Source organism: Ctenopharyngodon idella, chromosome 20 (assembly GCF_019924925.1).
Source record: "Ctenopharyngodon idella isolate HZGC_01 chromosome 20, HZGC01, whole genome shotgun sequence".
Lineage (NCBI taxonomy): Eukaryota > Metazoa > Chordata > Actinopteri > Cypriniformes > Xenocyprididae > Ctenopharyngodon > Ctenopharyngodon idella.
The window spans coordinates 19833185-19847064 of NC_067239.1; the positions used below are offsets into that span (position 1 = coordinate 19833185).

At 36.7% G+C, this 13880-nt stretch overlaps 1 long non-coding RNA gene across 1 annotated transcript; it reads right to left on the reverse strand.

Moving 5' to 3' along the window:
* Positions 1-313: 313 nt before the first annotated feature.
* Positions 314-10414, reverse strand: LOC127502376 (uncharacterized). Its single transcript, XR_007926846.1, has 3 exons — positions 10235-10414; positions 1342-1445; positions 314-1265 (listed from the first exon to the last, which is right to left on the reverse strand). It is a non-coding gene; the product is annotated as an uncharacterized LOC127502376 (long non-coding RNA).
* Between the last annotated feature and the right edge of the window lie 3466 nt (positions 10415-13880).

The window sequence follows — 13880 nt, forward strand, 5'->3', positions numbered from 1 at the left end:
AGTAATGCATATTTGCGCACGGTGTGTAGAAATAAAGAATACTTATTAGTATATCCCTTATTTTATATAATTACTTCATAAATAATACTTGGTTTATTATTATTTATATTATATTATTATTATATTTTATACATATGCATAATATATAAAAAAAAGTAATTGTGTAATAATTGTACATAATACAGTATAATTTTATTATATATTTATAAAACTTACTAAATACATTATTTAATCTGGAAGTTCAATTTATTTTAGAAAATACACATACTTGCACACTCTCATGTATGTAGAAATAAAGAATTCAATTATTTTATTATTTATATTATTATTTGATTATTATTTGATTTAATGTTACCAATTGCTATCATTAATTTACATATTGTGCTTTTGTTTTGGCAATACAAATGCATAGTTATTATTACCACTTTATCTGCCATGTCTCTACTGCATAACTAAGACATATGTCATCATGGACAATGAACAGTAGATGGTGTATAAGTCCATGAATCTGTCAGTGCCTTGGGGGTGTAAACAATATCATAGTACTCCATACCTGGACTGCATCCGTTCCCCCCAAATTTCCTTTACAAAAATAAATAAATAAATAAAACAAATAAATAAAACTGAGCAGCATTCTCTTTTTTCCTACCACTCTCCTCACTCCATGATGACAGATATAATAGTGTCCTTGTCTGTATGATGGTCTTATTAGCAGTATTCATATCAAACATTACATTTTTATGACATTTCTCCAGCCACGTATAAGCACACCATATTTATAATATGATTCATGAATGTTTATGTCCAGATTATGCATTTAAAGTTGAAGAGCTGCAGGGAATTTTTAACACATTATCAGCAATAATATGTTACAGACAAAATAAAAGGAGATTCAATGTGCAGTGTGACATTTGTCTTTTGAGTGCATAGGCCTATGTGTTTTTCTTGTGTGTGTGTGTGTGTGTTTCTTTTTTTTTCACGTGGGCATCAGCAAAGCAAACCTCCCTTCCTCCTCCCCACCTCTTTGAAGAAAGCTGCTTCTTTCACCACCGGGCCAATTTCATGGTTTACTGCCTCCCATGCTTTCTTTCATGTTCTCTATGCAAAACGCAGCATTGTTGCCAATGGAAATCAGGAATAGTCAGTAACTGCAGCCAGGTGGTATTATTCTTCACACTAATAATGCAGCGGATTGCACTCCCTCCAGTATGGCACGTTTCACATCCCCACAGACGTCGCATTGCATGGATAGAGATAGTAGGAGGCTGTGGGCGAAGAGAAAATTATACTTGAGTCTTGCACACTTAGTTCCTAACTGGTATAAATATTACATGCTCTCACTGCTTTTCCCATCACGACTCAGCTTCCTGCTGTTCATGGCAGCTGAGGTTGGCCCAAAAACCAGCCACTGCTTGTTGTGAGCTGCACCACACAGTAGACTTTATCTGTAATTAAAGAGTATGAAACACTATTAACTATCATATTTATAACACTTAATCTAAATTTGTATGTGTGTATAAGCACGCAACGCGTGAGGTAGTTTGAAGGAACCGCTAAGCCGGATCAGTTCAGGAAGTAATTTATGACCACTTCTGATCAACTCAAACTGGTGAGACCGGTTCAACCAATTCACTGGAAATGTCTGTTTCTTTGTAATTAAAACCTAACCATGAAACAATCTTTGCTATCATATTTAACACTTAAAGGCACACTATGTAAATTTTCACCACTAGAGGTCGCTTATTCAAGGCGTAGCTTGATGACACATTGATTTCGCGGAATCATGGGAGATGTTGTCTTCACGTCTACAGCCGGTGGAAAAGAATCAGGACGAGACTCGGCAGAAATCATGTTCATGGATGAGATTATTAACGTTACTGTATTATGAAGCAAAGCAGGGCTGAGTGTTGTGCGAGCAGAAACGACGGACATGGCCCGTGTCCTGGTTAAAATTGCTTATTTCCCTGGATTTAAACATTCTTGGAAACATTTGAGATAATGTAAGCACACATAGAATCTCAAAGGGGGATTCACCTTACTGCCTAACAGGGAGGAGGAAAAACACTGATTAAGCGGAGGAAAGAACTACCTCAAATAGTAAGGTGGGGGTAATCCAAAGCGAGAAGATATATGGCCCATTGAGTCAAACAGTGCTAACTCTTTACACAACCCTGTATGCACTAAGGGCCAAATTCTTATTAATGGATGTACCGCCGCTAGAGAGTTTCACACAGTGTTCATCCATAGAAGCTGTCGAAGCATTCGGCGAGAATATTGTTCACTTAGTTAAAAGTTCCCTAGAGTCAGAACCAAGATTGGAAAACATAATACTTCAGAGACCATATCCAGATAGAATTGTGTTTTACCTGTTCACAATAAAGAACAGAATTTTCAAAATATATCAAAGCGAAATATATTGATGTCCTTATCGGACCTATTATGTGAGTGGACAATAGTACAAGGAAAAACGTGGTTTGAAGTAGCATCAAAAGCACAATCAAACCTCGGACTACCACTTGAAAATGTTATCTTTGCTAAAGTTGTCATAATATATCCGTTTCCACCAGATGGTGCAGTAGATGTGTGGCTATCATTACAAAACAGATTATTGGCAAGACCTCCAGATACTGCCCTGGTAAATATAATAAAACCAAAACAAGCACACCAGAAGGGAACAGTGATTGTGTATAGGATAGGCCAAGTTCAAAAATCATTAGTCGAATTGCATTATAAATTCCTATGAATTCCTATGAATATAAATTCCTAAATTCTTATTTTCATATAAACGCACATGGATGTTCAATGGGTAAGACATTCTGTCTTAAAGTGGCCATTGTAAGATTCTAAGAACATCCTGTGCCTGTTTTTCTCTGTCTCTGTATCTCTGTCTAGTCGTTGCGTCATGCTTAGAGAACGTTGCTTTTCTTAGAGTGGTGTACAATCCCTACTTATTGTATTAATGCTGAGAATTATCGATGCTTTTGCACATCACTGTTAACCAGTTAACCTCCCTTGGTCAACCAGCTTCATCAGAAAGACATTTTTGTTGGTGAACAACATGGTTTTGCTGGTCCACAGACTAGACCAGAACCAAACCAGCATAAACTACCTTGGATTAATATGGTATAATATGGATTAATAAGTTATTCTTTTCAGCCAGATAATCAGTCTATCTTGGCTGGCAGCATTTTTTTGTTGAGTTGGGATAAATGCTAGTGTGATGCAGTAATGTCACCAAGCACTGCATTGACATACTAAAACCTCTGTATACACATTGCTGTTTTAACTAATGAAATTGGAGCAAATAAACATATATGATTTATTAAATAAACTTAAAATATTGAATCTATAACTTAATTCATGCTTCAATTGTACAGATATTATCCATCATCAAATACATCTTTTGATATGGTGAGGTGGAGGCAGTGGAATCTTCACTCGCTCTCACACACTACACACATGGAAAATCCTATTGTTGCCCACCTCAGGTCTGCGTCCCGTCGGTTACCATGGCAACCACACCACGTAGTGGCAGTCGGAGCAAACGGAGGGGGTAGTTCATGCATAATCAAAGATGAGAGCGCATGCACCGTGCACAGTTCTCATTTCAAAGAGGCTGCTAGAATTATGCATCCACAAAGGATCTGATGTTTTGTGGGGTCTGGATCAACCACCTTTTCCACTGAGAGAATTTAAATGTTACACATTAATCAGATGATTTGAATGTACCCGTTTTAATAATTATCTAGGGTTAATATGCAGAGGAATATTTGAAAAGTAATGTTGTGGTGTTTTCTAACCATAATTTTCTGATTGTAAGTTCATGTTTGAGGTCTAAGAGACCCCAGTGTTATAGTAATTTAAATTTATTGCAGTATTTACTTGGATCATATTTGTTGGATCACAAAGTAAACCTTTCAGAAATATAACTGCTATTCAATGTAGTGACATTTTGGGGTAAATTTGACTCCAGCCAAAACACTAGTAGAAAATACAAAAGATTGTATTTATGTGTTTTTTTTGTTTTGTTTTGTTATTAACAAAGGTTAAGGGTAAAAGGTAAGAGACTACAAACAAATGTAATAGGTTCCATGGAGAAATGATGCAGTTTTCATATAATTAAGAAAAGTCATGAGGAATCAACCTGACGCTTCAAGGTTAAATATGTTTTTGAGCTATCAAAATGGCCTTGAATATGACAGTCAGATCGATAAATAAGTGACAAAACAATTTTGTTCTTGTAATGATGAGCAAATTATCTAAATGTTACATTGTTACATACTCTCTGTGTGTGTTTGTGGACTTTTATGTTACTTCCTGTTTTGAGTGTCATGTTGTAGTTCTTTGGCTGAATCCCAAATGGCACACTTCTATGCACATTTGGACTTGTGGACTTACAATGGCTGCCACGTGTGCGTGTCTGTTAAGTTCACAAAACCGTAGGTTGTCCCATTCATCATTTTAGGTTTCAGAAGGGTGCTCGCAAGCACCCCCTTTGCGGCTGCTGAGCGTCCTCGATGCGCACTTCAGCTGAGCCCGCAAGTCTGTGAGCTACACAGAGGACTTTACCTGGCAGTCAAAGCGGCATTACGTCAGAAAAGTGCGGACTCAGAGGAAGACCATGAGGGTTTAGGGTGCCATTTGGGATTCAGCCTTTGTAGTCTGTTACATATTCCCTGTGTGTGCTTGTGGACTTTTATGTTACTTCCTGTCTTGAGTGCCATGTTGTAGTTCTTCTCCAGGTGTGTTTTGTTACCTCATTATCTTGTTAAGCTTGTTTGCCCTTGTGTATATAGCCCTTGTGTTTCTCTTGTGCTTGGTCAGTCGATCTGTAGCGTTTGGAGAGAACAGGCAGTGGTGAGGATCTAAGTGCAGAGAGTACGTTTAATAAACAAACACAAACTAATCCAAAACCTGGGGAGCACAGAGAGCATGTAAACGCAAGAAACACCAAACATCGACTGACCAAGCACAAGAGAACCACAAGGGATATATACACAGGGGCAAACAAGCTTAACAAGATAACGATAATGAGACACACCTGGGTAGACTAATCAAGGGGAAAAACTACAAAGAACTACAACATGGCACTCAAGACTGGAATAACATAAAAGTCCACGAACATACACATGTAATATATATGATCAGGTTCACACTTTTAGCTTCATTCTTTGTTTATATTTAATTCAGAACATTCTATGCAGAGTCAAACATGACCAGGCCTATATTTGTTGTGTTCACTTGGAGCATTGAAATCTTTATAGCTGTTTACACACTGGTCTGTAAATAACAGGCTGCATATTTATGTGAACAGAATCCACACTTCACAGTACAGCACATGGTAGTTTATACAAGTACGGTATACACTTTCACTACATCTATGGGTGAAGCTACACATATAGACATACACACCAGATTTTAGTTCCTCCCATCACTCTGGAACAAATGACCTCATTGCCATCATTAGTCACTGCGGTAGCCTGTCAGCAGGCCCGCTGTTTACTCAGCCCGCCATCACCATGGTGATAAAAGCTGCACACATTTCCTTTCTTTCAGAAATACTTTGAACAGGCATATGTTTAGAGGACAGCAGAAGTCAGTATGACTGTCCCATCCATTTGATTAACACAATCTGCAGTCAGCCTAACACATCTCTGGAACACTAAAGCTCAACATACTTCCAAGACTCTCTGAATCAATGAGCTGCTCAGATTCTTGATTTCCATGCGTCTATTTATTCCTTCCAGATGGCTATTTATTCCTGCTTCTTTGTAAACAAAAGACTTAAGACTTTCCTACTTCCCCACAACTGCAATATGGTTCTCAGAGCATGACCGATAATTGACTGACGTGACTCTACCAGCCCCATTAGAATATACTGTGGTCAGCAGAAAGGAATGAGGCATTTCCCAGTATCCTGGGATGACCTTTGAAATTCAGCTGGCTCCTTCAGTTTCCGAGGAGAGTGATTCACTTTCTACAATTGCTGGTGTTATTCATCAATAAGCTTGCAATTAATTTACGAAAGCCTTCAGAACCACATATTCCCAGTAGCCTAAGAAACAAATGCTTAAAAAAATGTATCAGAAATGGAATAACTTAGTGACTCTACAAAGATATTATTTTTGAGTAATAAGTAATATACAAAACACATGACAAAATGCAGGCTATATGCATATGCACAGCTAGTCTGAAACTATCTGAAACTATATAAAAATTTTTATATATACGTGTGTGTGTTTTATTGGTTTTGAAAATTGGCACTCGAACATGCTCTCAGAAGGGAAAACCCTTATATGGATATGGTTTGCGTGTGTTTTATGCAAATAACAAGCTCTATTTCTCTTTTAGAATAATTCAGATTCATGAGCATTAAAGGTGCTGTTTGTAAATTTTAGCGGCATCTAGCGGTGAGATTGTGAATTGCAATATAGAGAAGCTACCGTGGTTAACACAGGACAAAAATGTTGTCGTCAGAAGAGAGAAGCCAGTCAAGCAAAAGCGCTCTGTAGAACAGTTTGTCCATTTAGGGCTACTGTAGAAACATGCCGCCGCAAAATGACGATTTAAAGGGGTGGTACAATGCCACTTTTACAAGATGTAAAATAAGTCTCTGATGTCCCCAGAGTGTGTATGTGAAGTTTTAGCTCAAAATACCATACAGATAATTTTTTATAGCTTGTTAAATTTGTCACTTTTTAAGGGGGAGCAAAAACGCTCCGTTTTTGTGTGTGTCCCTTTAAATGCAAATAAGCTGCTGCTCTCAAAAGGGGGCAGAGTTTCAAGAGCTCATGTTAGCACTTAGCAGCACCTCACATTACCTCACGCAGACTCACTGAAAATGTCAGAAACTGTTCAGCCTTTTATGTTCAAAACGGATGATGGAGAGACTCAAGAAGAAGTGACAACATGTAGAATGCAACAGGATGTTTCTGAATGGTTAGTTGATGAATTTATGTAGCTGATGTGGAGTTAACTATCTTAAAGTCATTGATTAGCATATTCTGTCATGATAATCTATAAATCGCTCCTGTGGGAACTTTTGTAAGATGCTAACAGAGCCAGAGAATATATGCTGCATGAAGATAGAACAGATATAGTTTAGTTTAATTACGTTTATAACTTGTCATTTTGTCATCTTGCTTTTATGACATGCTGTTGCATTTGTGTTACCTACTGTAATGCAGTAACATGGCCTCACCCCCTTTGTTGCGTGTTCTCAGGGGCAGGGTTTATGTAAATTCTTGGGTTAGTGATGTCACCAACCCAGGAAGAAGCTTGTTGTAGTCCCTACCAGCTGTTGTAGTCCTTAAACAGAGAATTCTTTAAAAGAAAATATCTCAGTTTGCTTTGAACTTTGAGCGTCGTAACTTTGCAGATACTGTTTATGCTCAAGCAGCAACATCACACACTAACTAAAGTTAAAAAATTGAAATCGCAATGAACCACCCCTTTAACATATAAGGGGACCCGCGGTGTATGTAGATAGAAATGGCTCATTCTAAGGTAATAAAAACATAACGGTTTATTATGTACATCTTTATACACCACTGAAAACATAGTTATGTATATTATATTGCATTTCTGTCAATAGATCCTCCTAAAATTTACACATTGCATCTTTAAAACAGCAAGAACAATTTTATGTGCATGCTTACCAGTTTTGCATAAGTAAATTTTCTGCTCACATAAATACACAAAATGTATGTAATTATTTGTGAATGAGGTCTATTATTACAATGTATGAAATATTAGGAGAGGTATATAGACAATTTTAATAATATGACACTCATGCATATTTATGTAACACTATATTTAATCTATATTTAATCTAACACTATATTAAGTGGGTGTGGCCTATTACTTTCTGGAGTTCATTGAACAGTAATGCACTGTGGCAGATGACCAATATTTCCTTTCTTTTAATTAAGCAATATAGCATAAGAGATCATTTTAGGCCGATTATGAATATAGGCTGTGTTTGAAACCGAAGACAGCCCCATCATTAAAGACTTAACAGACAGCTTTTTTACATAATTACATTAAAGGCGCAAATACCCAGGGTACTCCTGTGAGGTCTTATATTGTGATTGGTACATACCCATCGGCAGATCTGGTCTCCACGGCTCCCCCACCTGCTAAAGGGTTGTTCAAAATACAATACCAAGCGTGGGATAACGGGGGCTGTCTCCATAGCAACTACCGGTGGACTCTATGACAATGAAAGCTAGAGTATGTGTGAGAGAAAAAGAGGCAAAGAGAAAGAAGAATTCTATGGTAACTAACTCCTTGCAACCAACTAAAAATAGGTCCGCCACATCTACTACATTCCAATATACCTTTTACAGTAATTGCATAGCCTTTTATAAAACACCTCACTTGAACATGCTCAATTTCTTTTGAAGAGAGTAAAGAACAAAAGCTTTGTGTGGGCAGTGCATAGTAAAAGCCTCTTCTGTTTTCGAGTGGCACACGTGTAGATTTAAGCCGAAAACTAAGAACTAGTCTTCGCAAATACATGAACGCAGACACTTTTATCTACTCAAGTTCAATTTTGTCTGCTCTTGATTTAGGGTTAGGGTAAAATGTGTCAAACTGTTATTCATAATACAATGAAAATACATGTTGTGCTCAACGCTGCCTCAAGAGGTGATATAATGGACATTAGCATAAACTTCTTCTACAGTCCGTTTTTTTCCAACCCCATCTCATGAGAAAACTATTTTACAAGGTAGTGATTTCGCGTGAATTCCTAGTATGTGAAAATGTTTGCATTTTAGGGGAGAAAAAGGCATGAAGGTCCAACCCTAACCCTACCCCAAACCTAACCGTCAATGGGGCGTAAGCAGATTGTACGAAAACGTACAAATGAGAGTGTACAACTTCATACGAATTAGTCACCAATTCGTCAAAACTTAAAATAGTTACAAATTGCAATGAGATTGTGTTGATTTTTCTGATAAGGTCAACTACTGTCATGACAGAGAAAATCTAAAAGAATTTGAATGAGCTTTATTCAATATGTTTAGCTAACTATTTTTATAATATCACATCTGCTTTAATGAAACATATTTGAAGGGAACTCTATCACCCTCCAGAGTACTGAGGTTATTGCCAGGTTATTGCTAATAGTTTGTTTGTGCAAAACATTGCATTAAAGCATCCCAGTCAGATTATGTAATGCCTTATAAAGCCTAGTTCACTGCAACTTTGAAGTGTTATGGTGAAAACTGGCATCCAGGTTTTACTAATATGTCCCTTAGCGAGGGTCATTTCATGCCTCATTCATAAAGCGTTGCTATTTATCTAATTGCATACCATTATCTGTATCTTTAACTGAGAAGATAAGAGCTATTACATTTCCTGAGCACATGTGATGTGCAAACAATGATAAAACAGCGCAGTGGGATTTTCTTAAAAGCTTTGTCTAATTTTATCTCATCCAAGGTGACATGGTTTAACTAGTTTGCATGCCCCCATTAGCTCTTGCTGGTAGATGCTGTAACTTCAACATATGCCTGCAAAAAGTATCTTTCTCCATATTTAAAAGTTGTATATTCTGACAATATATATTTTTGCAAGCTAAATACACTACCGTTCAAAAGTGTGGGGTCAGTAAGATTTTTTAATGTTCTTGAGAGATGTCTCTTGTGCTCACCAAGGCTGCATGTATTTGAGCAAAATACAGTCAAACAGTAAAAACTGTCTAATATTATTACAATTTAAAATAACTGTTTTCTATTTTAATACATTTTAAAATGTAATTTATTCCTGTGATGTCAAAGCTGAATTTTCAGCAGCCATTACTTCAGTCTTCAGTGTCACATGATCCTTCAGATAATCATTCTAATATGCTAATTTGGTGCTCAAGAAACATTTATTTTTATTTGCAATATTGAAAACTGTTGTGCTGTCATGAAATGGATTTTTATTTTTATATGTTTCTTGAGGTTCACTTATAATGTTAATAAAGTTTTTTGATCAAAACAAAACAACGCAAATATGTTAAAAAAACGATTATTTTCAACCCTCATTTGGACCTTCTGTCTGAAATGATCCATTTTAAGGGGCGGCTCCTTTAAGGCTTGTCAGTATACAGGCACTGTTATGATTGGCTAACGTCATTGCATAGGAGAAACAGTATCAACGCCCACCCGCTATTGCAAGTGGGTGTTTTGAAAATATTATCCATATAAAACCGTAATTTACAGACAAGATGAAATTCTTTACTTACAATTTGCGATGTATCTGCTGTCAGATACAATACAGCTGACTGCTTCATCTGTCAACAAATGTTTCTTCGCGAACTCTCCATTACACTGTGCCTCGTTTAAAAAATAATCTGCAGTCAAATTTACTGAACAAACATAGAACCCTCCGACGCAACCCAGGACACCATTAAAAACAAACCATCCACTTGTTCCATGATGCTAGTATGCTTCTGAAGTCTGTACAGAGAGACTTAAACAAGCTGTTTAAACAGGACGCGTCAAAGCAAACTTTCTGTTTACTCTTCTGTTTGTCCTCTTGTCTGCACTCAAGCACGTGGAGTAAAGTGAACGGGCATCTGTACTGTATCCAGTGTAGACAGCGTCAATGATTATAATGTTTTTTTTTTGTTGCTGCATTTGATGCAACGCTCTCATCTGGAACGCCAGTAGGTGGGGCCTGTGGTATGATGATGTAAAACTATTTGTTGATGTCTTGGTCATATGCAAATACATTTGCCCGCGTGACGTCACAAGTCCCCCAATATCTATCCAAACAAGCTGTTTTAATACATGCTTTGTTTATAACGAGGAGGACATTTTAAGCTCTGAAACTTTGTTTCAATGGTTTTCACAAAAATATTAAGTATCACAACTGTAGTTTTCAGCATTGATAATTATAAGAAATGTTTCTTTAGCACCAAAACAGCATATTAGAATGATTTCTGAAGGATCATGTGACACTGAAGACTGTAACAATGCTGAAAATTCAGCTTTGCCATCACAGAAATAAATTACATTTTAAAATATATACAAATAGAAAACAGTTATTTTAAATTGTAATAATATTTCACAGTATTACCGTTTTTACTGTATTTTATAAATAAATGCAGCCTTGTTGAGCATAAGATACTTATTCAAAAACATAAAGTTTACAACCTCTTACTCAACTTTTGAACGGTATTTAATGCTAAGATAAATAAATTCAAATAATATCAAATAATTACTGACACCAAATATCATATTTTACTTGTATACAGTACTTGAGTCACATTTTTCATTCACTTCACCTTTTTTCGCTGTATTTTTACATCCCTGATGATTTTTTAATTCTTGGGAGATTGTTTTAATATGTAAGCATGAGAAAGGCATCTGGTGATTCTGCAGTGAGAAAGTGATTTATCTGAAGATTAAAGTGCCAAGCGTTTGGTTAGTGCTTTACTCTTCTTTCTTCACAGAGGACTGTAATTATTGCCATGGCTTTTGACCCATTTACTTGAATAGAACTTTCACACATCAAAGAGATTATCAAGTCAAACATTAACCTGCACTTCAGTTTGATAACCTCTGCAAAACACAGACAAATAGTATATACTGCAAAATAACATTTCTGTTTCCATAGAGAGATATGTCTCCAATCTACATTATTTGTTTAATATGTCTGCTGCATATAGGTATTAACATGCATTAGCTAGAGAAAAGCACCATTATTTCATGATTACTCTGCTGGCATGTGGTCATGTACTCATAGATTAATTGCATCAGTGGGTGAGGGTCAGAACAAAGCATCACTCAGTCTTATTTGTCATCACTGTTAATGTAAAGTTTTGTGGCTTTTAGTCACTAGAAATCTCAGGCTTGTCAGAATGCGGTGACACCTGCCCACACACATGAATTATGCAGCCTTTATTCCTTCATCGCACACATCTCACCCTTCCCTTGTTAGCTACAGTATGATTGTGTTTATATGTGTGAAAGTGTGTGTGATTTTAGAGGTGGTGGGACAGAGCGGTTTTGAAAAGGCATTCAGACATAATATTGTGACATCAAAAGAAATACCAATAAGAGAAGGGAAGACAGGATGGTAGTATTCAGCATAATAGGCCTATGCAATTTTCTTGCTGTTATTTACTTCATTTTATTATCATTTTGCTTCTTTGTTAATGAAGATGTCATTGTAGTAGCAACAATTGAGGAAGTTTCTTGATAGGTTATTGGTCAATATTTTTTTCAGTACAGCAGCTGAAATGTGCCTCTCAAGTATAGCATGTAGTAGTACTCCAATAAAGAGGCTTTTAATAAACATCAAGAACATGAAATACTACACACATTAACACTGATGACACAGAACCAAGAAATGTGCAAACAGAGGGCTTAAACACACAGAGACAGGTAATCAACAAAACAAGGAACAGGTGTGTCTAATTGGAAACCATAGTAACAAACAAAGAACGAGAACTCAGGTAAAAGCTATGGGCACGTTTGTACTTGTACGTTTGTACAATGATGTATTAAAAACGGAAAGGTTTTTCAAAAAAGTATTTTCTTTGCGTACAGACGACAACATTACAAAAACGATCTCCATTCACACGGATCTGCAAAATTATGAAAAACGCTGTATTATGCATGCCAGGCCAGTAGTTGGCTTTGTAAAAAAAAAAAACTATACGCCTATAAGACTAAACACATAATACACATGTGCATGACGTCACCGTTTTCACAAATTCGTGTTTTTGAAGTTTACGCCGAGACAATAATGGTATCTTTTTCAAAAACGTAAACTTTGAAACCCATTTTCAAAAGTTTGCATTTTCAGGCTCCCAAAACAACAAAAACGTATTTACTCACCCTCAATCTTTGCGAATCCATATAATGCAAGTGGATAGTAACCCAAAATTTGATGCTTTAAAAACCACGCAAAATGAACACAATGGTAACCCATATGACCCCAATGGACTAATCAATGTCTTCTAAAGTGAAACGATAGGCATGTGTGAGAAAAATACTAATATTTTACACTCACACTCACACTCAGGTGTGAGTTCATGAGAGCATTGTTACGTCAGAGCATAGTTACGTCAGCACATTGTGCTCGCACAAGAAGTGATGGGGAACCATCACTTCTCGAGTTTCACAGCGCACTTCCATCACTCTTCACAACTTGCTGACATTTACATCAAGCATGAATTAATGAACACACCTATGACAAAGCATTAGTATTAAAATATTAGTTTAAAAGTTTAAATATTTATATTTTACCTGTCATTCTGCTTCAGAATACTCTGATTCATCCAGTGGGGTCGGATGGGTTATCATCGTGTTCGCTTTGTGTGGTTTTTGAAGTGTCATCTTTTGGGCTACTACTACACAGTTTCATTAGATGAGTCACTTTGCAGAGATAGATTATTTTTCTAAAAATCTTTCTTTGTGTTCATCTGAAGAAAGAAAGTCATATACATCTGGGATGGCATGAGAGTGAGTAAATGATAATGATAATTTTCATTTTTGGCTAGAGTATCCCTTTAATAGAGCCCAGCATAACTTCATATTTCTATAAAGGGGCGGAGTCAAAATTATGTGGCAAAAGCTAGGTGGAGAATTCTCTGAGGAGAATCAGTACACTGTGCATGCTCTGCCAGCTCTCACACTTCATTATTCAACACATACACACACACACACACACGCGCGTGCGCGCACACGTACTGAGAGCACAGAAAAGCTCTTTGGGCTTTTGAGAGGATGTATTTTTAGAGTGATGAAATCTCATGACCAGACTGAGGCTGCATGTCTCACTAGTTTCTTTGCTCTAGGCACTGTCCTTCCACCAACTCCAGTTCACTCCCTCAAGGTTAAGCTTCTTTAAGTGTCCAGTTTTGCTTTAGAACTTGTTTT